Source organism: Uloborus diversus, chromosome 6 (genome assembly GCF_026930045.1).
Source record: "Uloborus diversus isolate 005 chromosome 6, Udiv.v.3.1, whole genome shotgun sequence".
In the NCBI taxonomy this organism is placed as follows: domain Eukaryota; kingdom Metazoa; phylum Arthropoda; class Arachnida; order Araneae; family Uloboridae; genus Uloborus; species Uloborus diversus.
The window spans coordinates 24,141,789-24,162,313 of record NC_072736.1 but is presented as its reverse complement, the minus strand read 5'-3'; the positions used below and the strand labels follow the sequence as shown (position 1 = coordinate 24,162,313).

At 31.5% G+C, this 20,525-nt stretch overlaps 1 long non-coding RNA gene across 1 annotated transcript; it reads left to right on the top strand.

Annotated features, from left to right (window-relative positions):
• Positions 1 to 1,886: 1,886 nt before the first annotated feature.
• Positions 1,887 to 18,335, top strand: LOC129223848 (uncharacterized). Its single transcript, XR_008580659.1, has 3 exons — positions 1,887 to 1,999; positions 8,589 to 8,639; positions 18,230 to 18,335. It is a non-coding gene; the product is annotated as an uncharacterized LOC129223848 (long non-coding RNA).
• The last annotated feature ends 2,190 nt before the right edge of the window (positions 18,336 to 20,525 follow it).

The window sequence follows — 20,525 nt, the reverse complement described above, 5'->3', positions numbered from 1 at the left end:
ATTTCAATCTGATTAGGTTTAGTATAAATTTTAATCTGACGAAATTTAATCTGATTACTTTAGTTGATTAAATCAATCTGATTAAATTAGTTTGACTAAATTCAATCTGATTACTTTAATCTGAACTAAATCAATCTGAACTAAATTAGTTTTTTTTAGTCAACTAACGAGTTAGTTTAAACTAACGTTAATCTTCGTCTGCAATTGAATTAAATTTTTTAAATATTAGTCTGAACTAAATGGGAGTCAGATTACTTTAGTCGATAGAGGATTTAGTTGATTAATGCCCAACACTGCTACTGGTTATAGAGGAGGACAAATATCCTACGAGTACTATGATATTAAATAAGTTTCATGCCTGCTTTTTTTTTTTTTGCTACCTGTATACTGCTGTGCTAAGCACAATAGTGGAATCTGCAGTTTAGCCCAAGCTGAGATATTCTGTTTTAATATTTTTCTCTTCCATATATTTGATTCAGATATTTTTTTTTTTTCAGAATTATTTCAAAAAAATAGTTTTTGATCAAATGACTCTAAAACATTTTATTTATTAAGTAAAATACGAAATAGAGAAAAATTGAGTGATAACTCAGTTTTGTTCAAAAGTATAGGTATGACTATTTTTACTACTGTGCTTAGCACGGCCGTTTGAATAAATTGAAACTCCAGTTTAAGTTTTGGTTCACCTTTCGAAACCACTACGCCGTTTTGGTTTTGGGTTTGTGTTGGAAAGAAAAAAAACACCAATTTAGTTTTCATTTGGAATTGAACTGGATTGGAAAAAATCAAAACTCAATAGCTTTCGACAGTAAAGTTACATTGTAAGGAAGGGAAATCATATTTATTTTTCTTTCAAACATTATTAATCATGTTTGAAAGTCAAAAATAACAATTATTATTTCAAGTTTCAAGGCAATCTAAAATAGAAAATGTCATTGTTATGATTAGACACATCTTACCCAATATTATTGGTTGAACGACGCTTGACTTTATTTCTGGTGCTTGACCCAAGAAAGCTCTCAGTTATAAAACAGAAAGTTTTTTTTTTTTTAATTAAACTTATCTTTGCTTTTTTTTTTCTTCTGATTTCTGTCAAGCAGAAAAAGAAGATGAGTGGATTGCATATATTTTTTCATGATTAACCTTTTATATGTACCAAGAAACACAGGAGATGATTAACCCTTTATATGTACCAAGAAACACAGGAGCTAATAAGAGAGAGAGAAACCCTATTTTTATTCATAAAAAATCAATTTTTCCAGAAAAAAAAAAACGTTTTTTTTCCCACCGCTTATAAATTTCCGGAAATTTTACATCTCTAATCCTAACTGAAATAATAATTTTATTTAAGAATTTTAATTTTTCAGCGCTAAGTACTTTAAGATTAAGCAAATCATTTACTGAAATTCCGAAGTCACTAAATGGTCTATTTGCAGAGATATAAGCAAAACCAGGCCTCAGATTTCTCCATGACAATCAGGACAAGTATAATAAAAGTGCTTAAAAACAAAAGCGATATCAGGATCGATCTATAAATTTTTGACTCCCCTGCAACAAGATCTGTAGGGCCTTTCCCCAGAGGACAGCAGTGCATATTTACAACGTTTTGTTAAGCCTTTGCAAGTTTTTTTTTTTTTTTTTTTCATTTCTTGGGCCGTTGGGCCCTCTAAAGGACATGCCCCCCCCCCCCCATGTACTGTGTGGTCTGCGGGAATGCAGATCCTGGCCTGGCCTCCGTTATTTATCATCTTTGGCAAAAAAAAAAAAATCTTTAAAGTGTAGGAGAGACTCAAACTGTACGGATCTCATCGTCTTTTCTGATCAATCACGCTGAATACAATATACTGTAAAATTTAAACACTTTAACTTTCATTCGTTCGTCGTTTCTCGTTCGTATTTTTGCTTGTTTACAGCAGTTACTGATTTTCGGACTTGTACGAAAAACATCGCTCGGTCGCCACAGACTCAATATTTTTTCCAAGTTTGGATTTTTTATACTGTAAGCATACCTTTGTGTATTGTGATTTCATAAACATCGTGTTACATTCTCTTAGTCTTCTAATTTGGTACTGCGTTTTGTTAAGCTCAGAACTCTTATATTTATGAAAAAAAAAGATAAAAATTTTTAATAATCCCCAACGAAGTTCTTCATTTAAATTTCTGTGTTGTTAAATAAAATGTCGAACTTATGTGTTTTAGTGTTAAAGTTCTGTAAATTTCATGATTTTCAAGATTTTTTTAAAAGTAGAAGTAACAATTTGCATTGAAATATTTTCTGCTCCCTTTTTGCAATGTTGTATATGTTACAATTTGAAAGGAAAGCAAAACTAATTTTTCAATTTTTATTGTTTGAAGCCGAAAGAATAAACAGATTTTACACTACATGTACATCTTATTTCTGATTTGTGAAGTTTGTAATTGCTTTATACTCATAAAATGATTGATTGATAAAACTTTATTAATAAAGGGTTGATTGTGCTGCAAAGAAAATCTAGAATATGTTTCAGGATGTCTTATTTTTCATAAATTGGGCCGTTCATGTTCACGATTCAACTCTCCCTCTGCCCCCCCCCCCCCCCCACCCACTTAAAAATTGCACAATTAATAGAGCAATACCGTGGCAGTAGGGAAAATAAAGGGCAGTGTCTGCAAAATTTTTAATTTTTTGATGCATATTTGTCGTTTGCAGTACTTTAGCTTTACTGCACATGCTTGCAAATTTGGTTTACACTTTTCGTTCATAGAGAATCCAAAACGTGTTCTACTGTACATTACCTTTCCTTGGCAGGGTAGTGTAGATTTCTTTTTAGTAGTGGCTTTCAGGAAAACTGTAAAGCTATTTAAAGTACTTTATTTTTTGTTTGGGCAACATATGTTTCTAGGCAGAAAATGAGCATTCTAGGTGCCCTTTGTTGGTGTAAAAGTTTTAAATGTGGAAATTTAACTCCCCTTTTACCCACAAATGAGCTAATTCATTGTATAATATCTATGGGTGTGTTCATAAAGTCGAACGCATTTAACGAGTGAAGCGAGTTAACCAAACTAGGCGTTCAAATAGAGAACGAGTCAGCTAACTGGTCGTTCAGAAAGTAACTCGGTTAGTTTTGTGAAGCGAAATTCTTAACGAAGCTCACAAAGGAAAGAGGTGGTTTGCTCAGTTAGAAAACATGGCAGCGCCCAATGCAAGAAATGTTTATGGGCAGTTCTCAAAAAGTGGGAGCAAACACAGACTTCAACTTTGAAGCTTCAACACCAAATAACTTTAATTTTAATTAACTCTAAAATTTTTGAGGTAAATTATAATGCTGTATAGAGACAAGAATTGACATAAATTATGGAAAAAAAGCTCTTCAAATGCTCTTAAAAAATATTTTCTTTGCTAAATGGCACAATTTTGGACATACCAAAACGTTAACTGAGCAAATGTACCATGAAAAATTTTTTTTAAAATTATTTCCATACGTTTAAAAAAGAAAATTAAAGGCATGAATCTTACACTGAATAATTTTTTGTTAATATTTTACACAAATAACAAAAGTAAAGACAGATTATTTACTTTGTAAACGATTTTAGAAAAAAGTAAGTTTGAAATTTGATGCATGTCCAAAAGTTGCGATCTTTACAATGCTATTATTTGAGAACTAAGTATATGATGTTTTCGTTTTAAAGGTATTTATCGATCCTCAGAATCAGTTTTTAATTGTTTAAAAGTGTTTTCAGAAGCTTTTATGCAGTATCTTAGAAGAAAAATAATTTTTCTTAAACATACATGTGAGATGTCCAAATGGCGTTACGATCTTGACGCGGATAATTCTGTCCGTTTATTTATAATTTTTTTATAATCCACTGTCTTCTAACATCAATGAAAAAGATTATTATGATATCTTCTTTAATCCATTGGTATTTTGCATAATTAATACGTTACACATTGAACAATACATAAATTACAGTAGAAACATGGCTGGTTATGATCGATTGAAAGCCATTTTGCGCGAAAATCGGCAAGCAAACCTCCGTTGGCGACAACACAGTATACGATAAGCTAAAGGTTACCAGAGGGAGATTCCAGTTTGACAAATGTAGTTAATCGTCAGCTGCACCAGTTTTGGCGCCTTTATCACCTGCGCTAGCATTTTTTTTTTCCCCCGCCGCTTTTATTATTTTAGAATTTTTTTTTCTCTTCTTTCTTTTAAACATAATTTAACGATCTCCAAATAGAAATACGAATTTCTTTTTTCAATAATTTTTTTTAGACATCGTTTTAATTCAATGACATTAGAAAAAATATCCATTATTAAAACTGAAGTCACTTTTTACATTCTTTCTTGAAGCATATTTTGTTTATTTTTCCTTTAAAAATATATATGTCGTATTTATTTGTCTATATTTTTATTCCTCATTTGTCCCAATAAATCAAACTACAAGTTTGTATAATTATTTCCATGAAGCTTTTTTCTACCTTTCATCAACTTCTTCAAAATCATTCCAAAACTTTATTATATGTAAAGAGCAGTATGTATAGCCATTCAAGTACTTCATTAATATCCTCTTTATCATTAAATTGCAAAATTCAAAAAGTAGTAAATAAAATTTTCATTGGAAAAGTTAAAAATCAGATTAACAGTTGTCAAAAATGGTGAAACTTACATTATGATGATGTCCAAAATCCGTTAAATACAGGACAACAATGTCCAAAATGTGTTACCTACAGATTGCTAATTTAATTTGCTAATTAACAATTTTTACAAATACCTGCTGTCTTTTCATGTTCATATATTGTGTTCTAGGTATGCATACTATAGAATAAAAGCAAAATTGATATCAAATTAGAAAATTTTTGAAATTGCTCAAAGTTAACTTTTTTGTTCCCACCTTTTGAGAACTGCCCTTATGTTTTAAATGCGATATATGTGCGGTTTATAGGTAACGAGTTTATTGTTGAGCATATGAATCTTGTAGCGATAAAACATCAGGTTTTTGTATGGTTGAGAAAATTTCAGTAAAAGAAATCGAAATAAATACTTCATACTTTAATTATTCATTTGCTCTCGACAACTATGACACAAAATAATAATAATGCATTTTGAATTTTACTAGCCTTTACCGATGCATTGTACTTTACTTTTAGTCCAATAATTTAAATACACCTTTGCCTATCATTTCTTAACCCTTACAGGCGCGGGTCATTAAAATTTTAGAAATATAATAAGAAAACACAATGGATGGGATAAATTGGTTATCTGGACATAGATTTTAGAGTCAAAATTTTTTTTAATTCACCCCCTCCAGCTGGGGGGTGGTGTCCCCGTTTGTGACCACCGCCCTCCTAGAGCAGAAATTGTTTTCTGAAGTGGTTATGCTTACCTCGTATGACAATTGGAGTAATTTCAAATATTTTAAGCTCTTAAGCATTTTTACTAATTATTTCAATAATTTATGCCATTAAGAATATTTAGAACACAAAATTCAATATTTTTACTGTAAAAATTCCAAGATAAAGATGAAGTAAAATTCAAGAAAGTTCATATAGATTATATAAAATTATCTAAATAAGCAATTTAAAATGTTAAAAATATTTTTGGCACATTGTTCTTGCTTTATGTGCATTCCCTTTGTGCTATAAAATATTAAATGAAAAAATACGACTGTATAATACCATTTACAGAAAAAATAATATCAAAGCTGATAATAAAAAAATATACAACTGTCTGGTAGGAAAAGCAGATCTCAAATGTGTGTAGTCATGGACCTTCAACTTCACCTGTTCTGGGTCAAGAACCCAAAATAAATAAACAAAAGCCCATTGTAAACTATTCTTTTGGTCCCCCTTTTCTGAAATGTATCAAATTACATCTTTCACCCACAACAGTGAGATCAATGCTCTAGACTGGCGGTGTCCACATTTGGGGACACCTGGAAAGAAGCTTTGTTTATGCATTCAAAAATGAACTCGAATCTTTTGCAAAATTATGATTGATTAGCTCAGGATTCCTGAGGGAAAATGGTTGACTAATTTAGTTTATGGTGTAAATTTTAAAATCTTGAAAAAAATATTGTATTTGAGCTTGAAAATCGAGGTATTTTAAACAAGAAATTAAGCCAACAAAAAGAGTCATATTTAATAGTGCTGCCATCTGTGTGCGTTAAAGAGAAATAAAAGCAACAAATGCAGCGATTTTTGGAGTTTTAAAGAAAAAACTTTTTTTAAAAGAAATTTTTAAAATTGGTGTCCCTTTTTGTGACCACCGCGCCGGAAAGGGTTAACGGGGGAAAAATGTGTCGCGGAAATTTTAAATCAAAAACACATTTTGCATTTTCCTGTAATTCATCAAGAAATAATTCAAAATACCTTGTTTAAGTCAGGTCATATCTGATTTTATAAAAGTTAGTAGATTTATAGTGAAATGTTTTCTATCCAAAAAGAGTCGGCATGACTTTTCTGCATATACCGGAGATATATCAATTTAAGAGTAAAAAGACTGTTTTCTATAAATTTTTTTTAGATTTTTTAGAAATTAATAGTTGTTGCAATCAGTAAGGCAGAAAATAGAATGTGTGGGAACATATTTTTTTTTTCTTTTTTAAAAAAAGTACTATTTGTTGTTCTGTGCTAAGAAACAAGATGGAATCTATAAAATTATCTTAACTGAGATGAAATTTAGTTGAAAGGAATCTGAAAATGTGTTTTCCTCTTTTCATTTTTTCAAAAGAAGAATCCTCTAGTCTTGTTTTCATCACTAACTTCAAAATACATATTCTCCGAAAAAGCAATGATTTGCGTTGTCTGCTAACCTAACGTCCGCCATCTTTAATTTTAACTGACCGTTCAAAAAGTGAATGCGGGTAACGAAAAACCGAAGAGTTATCGTTCGTTAAGCCAGTGAGTTTCGTTAGACTTTTTGAACGAACCCTATATATAAGCAACTTTAAATTACAGTTAAATAACCTTTATATGATAGAATGCGAACTATATTTGCAGGTAAAAGACCAAAAAAAAACTACAAAATATCCGCAGATTATAAAATTTAAGCTTTTTTGAGCTATTTCTTAAATTTTTTTAAGACAATTACTTTTTGATGTATTGAAACAAAGTTAGAGGTTTAAGAACTAAAAATTTAACACTTTGATTCTTTGGTACCACCCAAAGAATCATATTTATTTATACAGTAAAACCCCTCTAATGCGGACACTAACTGAAAATTTTGTTTTGTCCGCAATAGAGCAGTGTCTGCAGGACAGAGGTTTATCAATTTTATTTGACTTAGAATCAAGGGGAATTAAGTATTTTCCTCATAAGAGGGGTGTCCGTTAGGAGGGGGTTTTACTCAAGGTTGGCAAAAACCCGGGTTTTTTTAAAAAAGCCCATGGACCCAGGGTTTTTTGGGTTTTTTTAAATAAAACCCAAAAAAAAACCCAACTAAAGTTGGGTTTTTTAAAAGAATTGAGGGTTTTTTTGTATTTTTTTTTGGAAAATGTGGGATACTTATAGCATATTGTAGCGCAAGTATATGGACAAAGTGCAAAAATTGTCTTCGGGTAAAAAAAGCTGGGAAACTAGTTACAATTCAGCGTTTTCACAAGAAAAGTATAAAAGACGAAAAAACCCACGAATGGTGAAGTTTCCGATTTTTTAATTTTCATTATTACCAACAGTTAAGGCAAAGTTACTTCTCGAGTGATAAAATCTATTGTTCATTTTTAATTACTACATTTTTTTTTTGCATTTTACTTTATTGTATTTCATTTTGTTATGCAAAACTACTGTAGAACCTCAAGTAGTTTAAATCCCTTTTTACTGAATTCCAGCTTAATCAAAACATTTCTTTGAATTTTATGTTGGCTGTTTTTCTATTTTTGTGTACAGAGTGAGAAATATTAAACTTTTTTGTAAGATAATGAAAATACTGTACATGTTCTGTTTTCTATCAACTGTTTGAAAAATCTGTTTAGTTCTAAAAAATATACCTCGTGTTTGTTCATGATTTGTGACGTGTTGGTTAGCAGAAAATAATTCAAATGAAAGCCTTTTAACTAGATTAGTTTCCTCTGTGCAATCTACATATATTGAGAAAATAAGACGTGACAGGACTTGGTCAAGATAATTTGAGTTACTTTTGACCAGTTAAAGAAAAAAAGTTAAATACATTTATTTAAAATCTTTGAAGTATTTTTTTAATGCCGTTAAGAGTTAAGAAATGCTATTAAAGTTCAAAATTCATTTTTTATATTAATTGTCTGTGGCGAAGAACAAATAAAAAAGAAGTTTAAATTGTAAAAGTATTTAAATTAATAATTTTTTTAAAAACTTCTCAGAAAATTAAAAAAAACCCAAAAGTGGGCTAAATAATGGGTTTTTTAAATGGGTTTTTTCAAAAAACCCATTGGGTCCAACCCAATTGGGTCCAATTCGGCCAACCCTGGTTTTACTGTATTATGTATATAGCTCTGTTGCTAACATATGCATCCAAATCTCTGAGGATTGTGATATAATAACGTATTAGAATTCTAGCTTTTATTTTTAATTGTCTTGAACTGTTTTGATTCATTTTTTTTCCTCTATTTTTTGCTTGAATAATGTTTCTTTATAGGTAACTAGCTTAAAAATGATTGAAGAAGCTCCAGATCCCAAGGAAGTGTCGGTTTGTGCCATAATTCTTTTTTTTTCTTTTCTGATTTTATGATGATTATTTAGTGTGTTTAACGATAACTGTATCTCAACAGTTGACACTAACAAGACACAAGCTATTATACAGCTAGAGGATTTTGTATTTTCCAGGGAGGAGGTTTTATTTCATTTGAAAAAGATTAAAGCAACTAAAGCTCCGGGACCAGATAATATTTATCCAAAAATTTTAGTTGAATGTGCAGAGGAATTAGTGGATGTTATTTTGAATATTTTCAATGCTTCTTATAACTCGGGGACGGTGCCAGAGGACTGGAAGCTGGCTAACATAACGCCCCTCTTCAAGAAGGGGTCTAAAGGTATTGCTGGGAATTATAGACCTGTAAGTTTGACTTCGGTGATTTGTAAGATTTTCGAAACTTTGATCAAAATTAAGATCATGATGTTCTTAGAGACTAATAGTCTGTTGACTAGTTTGCAGTATGGTTTCAGGAAAGGTAAATCCTGTACTACTAATTTATTGCATTTCTACGACAAGGTTACCTCAGCTTTAGATAACAAAAAATGTGTGGATGTTGTTTATATTGATTTTCAAAAAGCTTTTGACAAGGTACCGCATGTTGCTCTTCTCAGCAAGTTAGCTGACATTGGAATAGGAGGAAAAACTTTACTTTGGGTTAGAAATTGGCTTACTGGTAGGAAGCAAAGAGTAGTTGTGAGAGGAAATCATTCTAATTGGAGTGATGTTTTAAGTGGGGTTCCTCAGGGATCAGTTTTAGGGCCTCTTTTGTTTATTATATTTATGAATGACATCAATGATAATATTTCTGGAAGCATGAATTGTTTTGCTGACGATGTAAAAGTTATGGGGATTGTCGAAAATGAAGAACAAGTAAAACAGCTGCAAGAGGATTTAGATCATATTACTAAGTGGGCAGATAAATGGGGTATGGCAGTTAATGTAGGGAAATGTCAAGTGCTACACTTAGGTCATGGAAATAAGCGTATGAGATATCGTTTACAGGGTTCAGTCATAAATCAGGCAGAAAATGTTATGGATCTGGGTGTCTTTATAAAACAGGACTTCAAGTTTAGTCAACAGTGCAGTATTGCTAGTAACAAAGCCAACAAAATGCTTGGGTTCATCAATAGATCTATTTCAAACAAATCTAAGAAAGTTCTTCTGCCTTTATATAGGAGTTTAGTAAGACCTCATTTGGAGTATGCTGTTCAGTTTTGGTCGCCTTATCTGAAGAAAGATATTTTTGTATTGGAAAGGGTTCAAAGAAGGGTAACTAAATTAGTAAGGGGACTCTCAGATTTAGATTATGATACCAGACTTAATAGGCTTAACATGTATAGCCTGGAGCAAAGGAGAGTCAGAGGGGACATGATTCAGTTATTTAAATTTATCAAAATGAAAGATGTAAATGGATTAAATTTTTGCGGGGAAAGCAGGACAAGGGGTCATTGTTTTAAGCTATTTAAATCTCAGGCTAACTTGGAAATCAGGAAAAACTACTACTTTAGCAGGGTCGTGGGCACTTGGAATAGCTTACCGGAAGAGGTGGTAATGAGCAAGGGAGTGGATAGCTTTAAGAGGGCCATTGATCTACATTGGGGACTAATTAATTGACTAGGACCAGCCTAGCTGGGCCCAGTGCCTGTTGCTGGTCGTCTCATTTGTATTTGTATTATGATTCTGAGTGATGATTTTTTCTGGTCTCATTTAATGCAATTAAAAATGCTTGGAAGTTAAACATCAGTCATTAATGACATTAAAAAAATAATGCTGGTATATTTTTTTAACTTCATTTCATACCTAACATTCTTATTTTTGCTTTGCTTTTATTCGTTGGCGGAACTAGACTTTTGCGCCAAGGGGGGCTAAGCCCCCACCAAAAAAAAAAAAAAAAAAAAAGCTTCAAAATTTATAGATGAAAAGAACAGTATTGTACAAAGTGAGAGAAGGGGATTGGGCGGTACCTCCCGCGAAAATGTTTTGAAATTGAACACTGAAAAGCAATTCTTAAATGGTGTCAAGAGAAGAAAATCGGGGAGGGGGATATTTGGGGCCCTCCTCGAGAAATTTCAAAATTGAAACCAAAGTTTGCAATTTCAGACAATTTTCGGCTATGTAACAAGAAAGTGGAGAAAATTTTTTTGGTATTGAAGGCAAAAGAGAGTAATTTTAGGCTGTACCTGGTAATCAAAGAAGAAAAGGGAAGAGTTTCACTCCAGATGTGTTGTTTGAAAAAAATCGAAACTGTAGTCATTTTTAGGTTATCTTTGAAACAAAAGTTTTTTCGTGGATGCTTGGAAATTGCTGAATTTTAAGCTATTTTTGGATATGTTAAGGGAATGAGGAAGAATCAGAGGTTCTCTCCGGGAATTTTAGACTTTGAAGTTTGATAAAAGGAATTTTAGTCTTTCTTTGGTGTTATAGGAATAGGATGTCTTACTTCACGAAAAGAGAAACCACTGGATGGCAACAGTAGAAGAAATATGGGGAGGGGAGTCAGGGCTCGCCCCCGAATTTGTTTTTGAAACTGAAATCATTTATTGAATATCTTAGGGAACAAAAAGGGCTTCATTCTTAGGAAGTTTTTCGAAGTTGAAGGCTATGAAGTGGAGTTTTAGGCTATCTTCTGAGACGTTAGGCAAGTAGAGAAGATTAGTAGCTATATCCTTCAAAAATTTATGGAATCTGAAGTCGTAAAGGCGCATTTTCAAGCTATCTTTGTGTCTAACATTAAGGAAATGGTGGCAGTTCGGGGACCCTCCAATTTGGAGAAAAGTTTTTTGAAATTGAAGTCCTAAAAAGGCAGTTTAGGCAGTTTTTTTTAATGATGTTAAAACAAGACTCCGAGTTCAGGGACAATTCTCAGAAGATATTTTGGTGATGAAGTTTCAAGAACAGAATTTTAAGCTTTAGATGCTATGGAAAAGGAAGGGTACTTACTATCTTTGGGAAATTTTTCGAAATTAAATTACTAATAATGCATTTTTAGGCAATGTTTGATGACGTTACGGGAAACGAGAGGGTTTGAAGGCTCTCCCCGCAAAAGTTCCAGCACTGTTAGCAACAATGAAGGTACAATAAGCATAAATTAAGAGAGAATGAGAGAAGAGGAAAAACCTAGTGGAATGTTCAATGCTAAGCAAAAAAAAAAAAAAAAAAAGTTTGGATTTTTATGAGTATTATTTTTGAAAAACAAAATGAATCAATTTCGGACATACACATGTAGAAAGAAGGCTTTAAACTGCATTCATGTACTTCTTTTTGAGGGGGCAAACAAGATTTTAGAAAGTACTTAGCCCCCTTAAGCCCCCCTTCAACTCTGCCCATGCTTTTATTTCTCATTTAGTTTCTTCATTGGCAAAGCTGAGTTAACTAATAACAGTGTATCATATAGGAGTCTGAAACCTGTGGCTCAATAGAATCATTCTTGTGGCTCTTGAGGTTTTTAATAATACAGTTAATATTCGTTATAACAACCTCTGCCGTCCAAACAAAAAAGGTCGCTATAGTGAGAGGTCACTATAACATATTTATAGAAGATATTGCATGTTTTTCAGTCATATTTAAAAATACTGGAAGAGGTTTTTAAAAAAATGTCTGATAATAATTAATACTACCGATAAATTATACATAACTTGAAAGAATGTATTTAACAAAACAAAATAACTGACAGTCATTAGGTATTTAATTCAGAGATCATGGTTTGATTCTGCTATGTTTGAGGTTGTTTCACAAAATATTAGTTTCTCCTCTTAGATATTGTAAACACTTTCTGCTCTTTCGACTTTTTGTTTAAAAAAATAATAGCTTCATAATGTCGATCTGGTTTATCATAATGACTCTCATTAATATTTTGAACCTTTCTTCTTCAAGTAACTTTTTTCAGTGAAAAAGTTTTTCTTTAGAAATATAAAATTGTAAAGGATTTGTTTGTGTGTTTTGGAATAGATAGTTTTGAAAATTGATATGTAACAACATTTTTGTCAATATAAAGGTAACAAAATTTTTGTCATTATATTCAAATGAACGATTTTGGTTGAAAGTTCTAATGGATGTTAAACTAACATTGTGCATCATGGTAAAACAAACGGGATTTTATAAACGGTCACTTTAATGGGAGGTTGTTCTAATGAGCGTTGACTGTATATTGAAAAATTAGCTGTACTATTGTGAATGCTAAACAAGTTTTATTTTTTCAGCGCTATCATCAGAATGCGCCTCTGATCTCATGCATGTGTTGTTAAACAAAATCAAAGTATCCAAAATCTTGTACTAAAGGTTAAGATTTAGAAAATTTTTTGGCTACCAGTGGCGAGTAGAAGTAAATTTATTTGTGTGTTATCACTCCTCTTTTCTAGTCGCTAACCACTATTTTGAAAACCATGAAAAGTAGCCAAACAACAAATGCTTTTAAATTAAATGAAGGTTACTGTGTACTAATTAATAGCATTAATATTTACCAATAACACCGGTAGGTTTGGGGAAAGTGGTGACATGTTTCACAGTAGATCACCATTGTATTATTTTTCTAAACATTACTGATGAAAGTACTGATGGCTTCTTAACAAATTTCCACATCTGGAAAAAAAGACTCTGAAACTCCAGATAGGTTGTCCCTTGTGTAGTATGATTACTAATTAGGTTTTCTTAATATGTTAAAGAATTTTCTTGGATTTGTATTTGTACTAATTTAAGTAAAGCATTTGTCTAATCTAATGGTGCTCAACCTATGGCCCATGGTCCGCATCTTTCTCGGGAAGCTGCTGCGTCTGGTCTGTTGTTTTGTTCAATGTTACAACTTGAAAAGCACGATTGGTTACAATGTCACAAATTTGTAGCCAAATATTCAGCAATTGGCTTCTGAAAATATGCATTTAATTGTGCACATTGATTAAAATCAAGTAATGATAACACTACTATTTGTTTGTAAATTTTCTTTCCTTTTCCGTATTTTCCCATGTTATTTAGAAAAGATGAAACATTTTGAAATTTTATATGTGCTCTAACCCGCAAGTTGCATTTTAATAAGAGTTGCGACCTTTGTGTAAAAAAAGTTTGGGCACCTCTCGTTTAATTCTTCCCGGCAAAGCAAAATGAACAGCTTCTTATTAGTACAATTCTGCCAAAATTTTTGCTGTAGTACAAATTTACACATAATTGTAAAATTAGGTTAACTTCTTGTGTAAGTCACAAAAAAATAAATATCTTCAAGTTTCTTTAAAATTTAGATTTTACAAACTTTAATATAAATTCATACTTGCCAACTCTACTGTTTTTAACGGGAGACTCCCGTTTTTTGCTTTCGTCTCCCGATTTCCCGTTTTTTACGATTTTATCCTGTTTTTGCAGTTTTTTCAGTCAATCATCGAAAAGTTTCACTTTCTTCTCAATAGATGGCTCCCTTTTCTTGTCTACCAATGCCAGGGAATAAGAATTTTTCCTATTAATTACTCATTTAGTAAAAATTAATTTTTTGGAAGCTTTCCACGTTACATGTTCAACGAAGCTTGTGTTTTGCCGAAAATTGCAGCAGATTTCAACCCTTTTGCGTCTTGAAAATATTTCAGTTATTTTCAAAGTTTGAAGTTGTTTTAACATGTGCTATCCTATACCTACTTGTTTTATATTTTATTTTCATTATATATTGATTTTTTTTTCCTTCAAATTTTACCAGATTTTAGTAATTAAATTTTTGTAGATCCTTTTTTGGTATGGGGAATGTACGAAACTTTAAGTAAATTCACTCTTTATTATCTGGTTTTTCCTTTGAAGTATATTTTTCTTGCTGCTACCAATTAGCTTACATCTGTAAAATATCCACATTTTACAAATTTAGTATTCATCTTATTTAAAAGCATAATTTAATGATTCTGTTGTTATGTCGCTGGTGAATCACCTATATACCTCTAGTGGAATCTCCTGTTTTTTTTTCTTTGAAGGTTGGCAAGTATGTAAATTCTATTTCCCAAAAAGAGCTGGTTTTGTTCTTAAGGAATTGTTCTAATATCAGTAGAATTAATTGATCCCATATAATTAAAACTAATCATAGTTTCAAAACTATTGGAATTTATGTCAAATAAGGATATTATAATACAGACTGGTCTGGGGGTTGAGGTACTTCCGCTTTACTTTTGACACTGTGTTAGTTACGGTTAAGTGTTTGTTATACACAGTTACCTAGAAGTCTTAAGAGTTATAAACACGGGCAGATTACCATCCATGGTGTAACACAAATGAATTCCATGACATCTTGATCAAGACTTGATCTTACAAATTCTTCGGGGATTCGGAGATGTTGTGCTGTGATGAATGCCTCAGAATTCAGCTGTGCTACCACATGGATGACATTCTACTGAAATTTATCACGCGTAAGATTTTAAGGTAACTGTATAACAAACATTTAACTATAACTAACGTAATGTTCCCCAAAGCAAAATACTTGACCGTGTTCAACAATGTAAAATCATTCAAGTAAAATTGTTCTACAAGTACTTCAAGCATTGCATACACAAGCAACCAACGTGACCTTTTCTGCAAATCGGTGGCCCTAAACCAAAAGAGTTTCATACTGGAGGGGTTTTTTTTCTTCCAGTTTTTAAAACTTTACTGTTAATATGCATTTCTGTAGAACTTAAACGGATTGGGTATCATCAAAAATATTTTATGCGCTTTCTCAAATGCATAGAAAGAGAATAGTTACAAAATTTTATAAAACTCCAAACTTAGGTGTCAAACCACATTTTTTTTTTGGGGGGGGGGGATATTTTTACATGGGGGCATGGAGCAATTAAAATAATGTTAATAAGTAAATATATTACTAATATAGTAAATAAAATGAGTCAAGTTAGGGTAGCATATAATAAAACACTTAAAAACGTTCTAAATAATTGAAATATTTTCAGGATGCAAAAAGATTGAAATATCAAATGAGGCACGCATCTTTCGGCAATGGACGTGTTTCAATGTTGGCATGTTTCCAAAACACACATTTATGGAGAAAATTGCAGTGGTGAAGATGATTGGGAAAAATAAGGAAAAGGGGAACCAAAAACGCTAGAAAAATCTTTTCAGATTTAGAATATGAAATTTTTGCAAAAACTGCCAATTTTCTACAAATTTCTTCTAACTCAAGATATAATTTTGCATAAATTCTGCAGCTTTTCAAAGTTAATCTAAAGTTCCTGTAGATGACTTATCGAATTCAACATTTTTTGCAAGCTTTCTGCCAAATTATCTTAATTTCCAAGAATTTTAAATTAATTTAAAGAAAACTTCTGAATTTGTGCAAATTGTATCTGGAGTTGGAAGATATTTGCAGAAAATCTGCGGTTTCTGCAGAAATTTCACAAAAATCTGTAGAATGTATGCAGAAAATTTGTCTGAGTTTTCCTCTCACTTTTGAACAGAATTGTTCTGCAGCTCAGGCATCTGTTCTGTGACACCCTTGGCAAGTTTAATAGTATTCTGCTTTGGGGATAATGTTCAGGGCTCAAAACTAACAGAGGTCCACTGCTCTGAGACCACAAAAACATGCATCATGTCAGTAGAATATAAACTTTAGTGGTCCATTAGACCATTGAAATTTAATTCCGTTTTCCTTTTGAAAAATTTAAGCATCATAATTTTTTGAAACTGGAAAGAAAAATTGCACCATAATTAAAATGTTGCAGCTGAATTCCTTTTGTCATGTTAGTTAATTTTGTTTTTCATATTTCTCTTTTTTATTAAATTTTCCATTATTTAAAACCAGGACACCGGAATGGACCACTAAAACAGGGTGGCGACAGGAACTGTGAAAAAAAGTTCCCTGAATTTTCCCTGATTTCCCTGATTAAGTTCACTAAATTTCCCTGATTTACGTTACTAATGATAATGGTTTCTTTTCTTTGCTCTACTTGAAATCTATTGTATGTTTGTATAAAATGTAGTATTTTAAACGTTTTAAGTTGTGTAAAGTTGTTGAACTAAAGATATATTTTTAAAAAAAATGCTACTTTTTTAACAAATTGGTTAAAAAAAAAAAGCATATCAAGTCAATTTTTTTAAAATAAAAAATACAAAACAGTACATTACATTTTTCTACATGGAAAAATTTTAGAAAATTTAAAAAAAAAAAATTAAAAAAAACTCTTTATTTCCAGAAACCACTTAGCATAAGAATTTTAAGAAACTATTAAAATCACTCTTAAAAACATATACATATCTATAGTAGAACTAAAAAGTAATTGAAATTATTTTGAACTAAATTTTCAAACAGCATAATAATTGTTGCAAGAATAACAAGTAATAGTGAAAGAAAAGAAGTAATGTAGTTATTCTTAAATAACTAAATGACATATTTATGCAAAACACATGACACCTTTTGACATCCATGCATAGGTAGCTTTTCTCTAATCAAGAACATAAGTTTTAATGAATAAATAAGCATTTTAACAATAAAAAAATAAAGATATTTACTTAAGTACACAAGTTAACTCTATTTTAAATGATTTTAGTATGTAAGGAAAAAAATCTTAGATTGCTTTTGTAACAAACAACTTTGAAATGCAAGAAAAAAAAAAAAAACAGCAATTAGTTAATTTCAAAATACATAAATAAGAATACAACTTGGTTATAAAATAAAAGAATCATTTAAGTCTGAAGAAAAGAAAACCTTTATAATCTGCAGCGACAGCAAAAAACAAAGTTTTTTTGATTGAAAGTTCAATTTTAGCAATTAAATTAAAAACGCGAAGAAGTAATAACTTTTAATCTTTTACAGTATTAATTCAAAAACCAAAGATTTCTTCTTGAAATTGTGATTAAAGTACACTAATCACTTGGAGACAATGGAATAAAGGCAAAGGAGCTAATGAAGGTTTCCTCTTTGCTTGTATGGTTGTTTATTTTACGTCTCATTGAGATTCAAGGAAATTTCAAGCAAGGTAAAATAAACAGCCTAACAGAAACAATCTCAGGAAGTTCATCCTGTGGTTATTAATTAAGATTCAATATTTTTACGTTGAGGAAAAAAGATGCACAAATATGCGGCAGTGTATAATCGTACCTCATTTATTTCACTTTTTTTTTGAACAGATAATTGGCGGAAAATGCGTTGGGAATTGGGATACTTAATTTTGTAAAGCAAAAAAAAAAAAAAAATTTCTTAATAAAATCAATTTTCCCTGATATGTTGTTATTTTTTCGAAATTCCCTGATATTTCCCTGATTTTTCCCTGATTAATAAAGTTCCCTGACTTTTCCCTGATCTCCCTGATTTCCGTAATCTGTCGCCACCCTGTAAAAGTGTGTGCAGACCAGTAAAATGTTGTAGTTACTGGTCCAATGGACTTGTGACTTACTTTTTAAAGTTTCTACTTGTGATGTTAGAATTAAGGTGGCAGTATGCCGGTTTTTAGAAAATTCTGTACATAAAATACAGTAACAATCTTATCTGTAGCATGTCAAATCAAAGTGGTCATACTGAATCATAATACAAAAATCTACAAATTTTAATGTTCTTTCTTCATTTCTTGACTATTTTTATGTGATAATAGGGGCATCCATTTTTAATCTTTAAATCTATTACATAATTTTGGTTTTAGAATTTTTACTTCAAGCAGTTGAAAACTCTCAAATTAGCAAAAGCGAATGAAGTTGTGCCCCAAGAATGTGTCAATATTATAGCTGCATCTAGCAAGTATGGATTGCTCTTTGTTGGAATTCAAAATGGTATGAAGTGCTTTTAATTATAAATAATCATTGTGACACCTTTGAAATCTATTAATATTTATTGTTTTCTTAACAAAAATCTACTTTTATTTTTAGCTAAAAGAAAAAACGAGAAAGAATCGTAGCATTTAAAAAATTTGTTCCCTAATGTAGTTTTTCAAGCCATTCTTAGTGTGCTTTCATTGTTCATTTCCCCTGGTCTATTCAAGATGTTGTCATTTTGAAAAACTGCATTATTCAAATATTTGCTATATACCCCCCCCCCCCCCTTTTTTAAATTTACGAATCAAAGTAAGAAGTTTTTCATGAGATCCTTAAAATTAAAAACAATAATATTAATAACTATAAAAATATCTAGAAAACAGAGGCGGCTCGTCGCTATGGGCAGGGTGGGCCGGGCCCACCCAGAAAAATTGTATTTAATAAAATACATTTCTAACAAAAATATTGTTTTGTGTTTCAGTTTAAAAAAATAAAAAGTAAGGCGACTAACAGATTTCAAACATTTAGCCCCCCCTTCCCCCGTATATCTCTAAACATTACCAGAAAGTTTTTAAATCCCATTAATTTTAGCTCTGTGCACAGCTTTGAGAGCTGCGGGCTCGCTCGAAGCTGCCCCCGAAACTAAGGGCCAACCCTCTGACCTTAGCCAATTGCAATGACTGAATCAGAAGACAAGAAATGGCGGGTGATAACACCCGAAGGAATTCATTGCAACCAGGGGCGTAGCTAGGGGGAGGGGAGGGTTGGGGACAACCCTCCCCCCCCCAGGGGCGGCATTTCAACATTTCATTTTGGGGGTCGAGTTTTTTAAACATGAATTTTCTCAATATGGAATAAAATACCAGTACATTTTTTTAAATAAGGTGATTAAAGAAATTCAAATTTTAATTTCCACGCTTTTAATTTATTTTATAGTAAACTGTAACGGAAAAGATCTTGATACTGCCGTTTCTAAAGTAAATTTTTAATGTTCGATTTTTGGAATCCAGAAAAAAAAAGGAAATCTTGGTACTATATTCCGTCAATGTCCAGTGGCATGCTCTTGGCAGTATAGCTGAAGATGAAAGTCTTGCTTGTCCCATCATGCACCAAAAAAAAAAAAAAAAAATCTCTAACCTTCTGAGACACGAAAATGATCTTTCACAGTTAGCTGAGTTGATTGGAATTGGTGAAAAATAATTGAAGCTACAAAGTTATGTTAGAAAATGCATCTTTAAAAATTTTCTCTTAAAAAAACCACGCAAGTTTAAAATTTGTGCTCTAGTCTTCATTTTTCATCATTGAAGTAAACTGGCTCTTCACAAAACAATTCTTTTTACTTCGTTCAACAACTTTTACATGTAACTGAAATATTTTATTTATCTTGTTCAATAACCTGCACATATAATATTGAACTTAGAATTATCACTAAATCTTGTGTTAATTTCATTAGAAACTGAATGAATCTATTATTTGATACAAAATATTGAGCCAAACATAGGACTTTGCATCATCATGTGAATTTTTGTCACTTTTTTTAAATATTTTTTAAAATGGGTCTAACAATTCCAAATTAACAAGAAACTCTTATAATAGGAGCTCAATCAAGAGTTCTAGCTTTATCTTTTGAATACCATTTTGTACCTCTCAGTTAAAGAAATACAAAAGTAAACCCAACAAAAGTACTTGTTGATGCACGAATTTTTTTCAAAAATAGCGGATCTTTTGTAAGAAGTTTCCATGAAAGTATACAATGTATTGAATTGCTTAAATATGCCTCTTAACAGAAGGAATCAATGTTCACTCACTAACTGAACGTACATTTTAAATATAATAGCAACAATGAACTCAAAATACCAAGGAACTTCTCGTAAAAATCGGGCCAGTCACACCTGTGCACAGCCCTTTCACATTAGAAGCAGAAGCATCGTCTTAACTCTGAACTTAAAAGTATGAGGCATTTAACCCATATGAGGAAATTTCTTCTTCAGTTGAAACAAACTTATTCTCCATCTGTTTTTTATTCTGGAAGTTCTGAAAATGATTCATGAATTTCTAAGTTATTACCCTAAATAGTTAAAAACAGTTGCTCGTGTCTGGACAGGTCTCGAATTTCATCAACTTTTACTAAAGATCGTCTGCAGATTTTTTTTTTTAAATTATTGCATATGATCACTGATTTGCGCG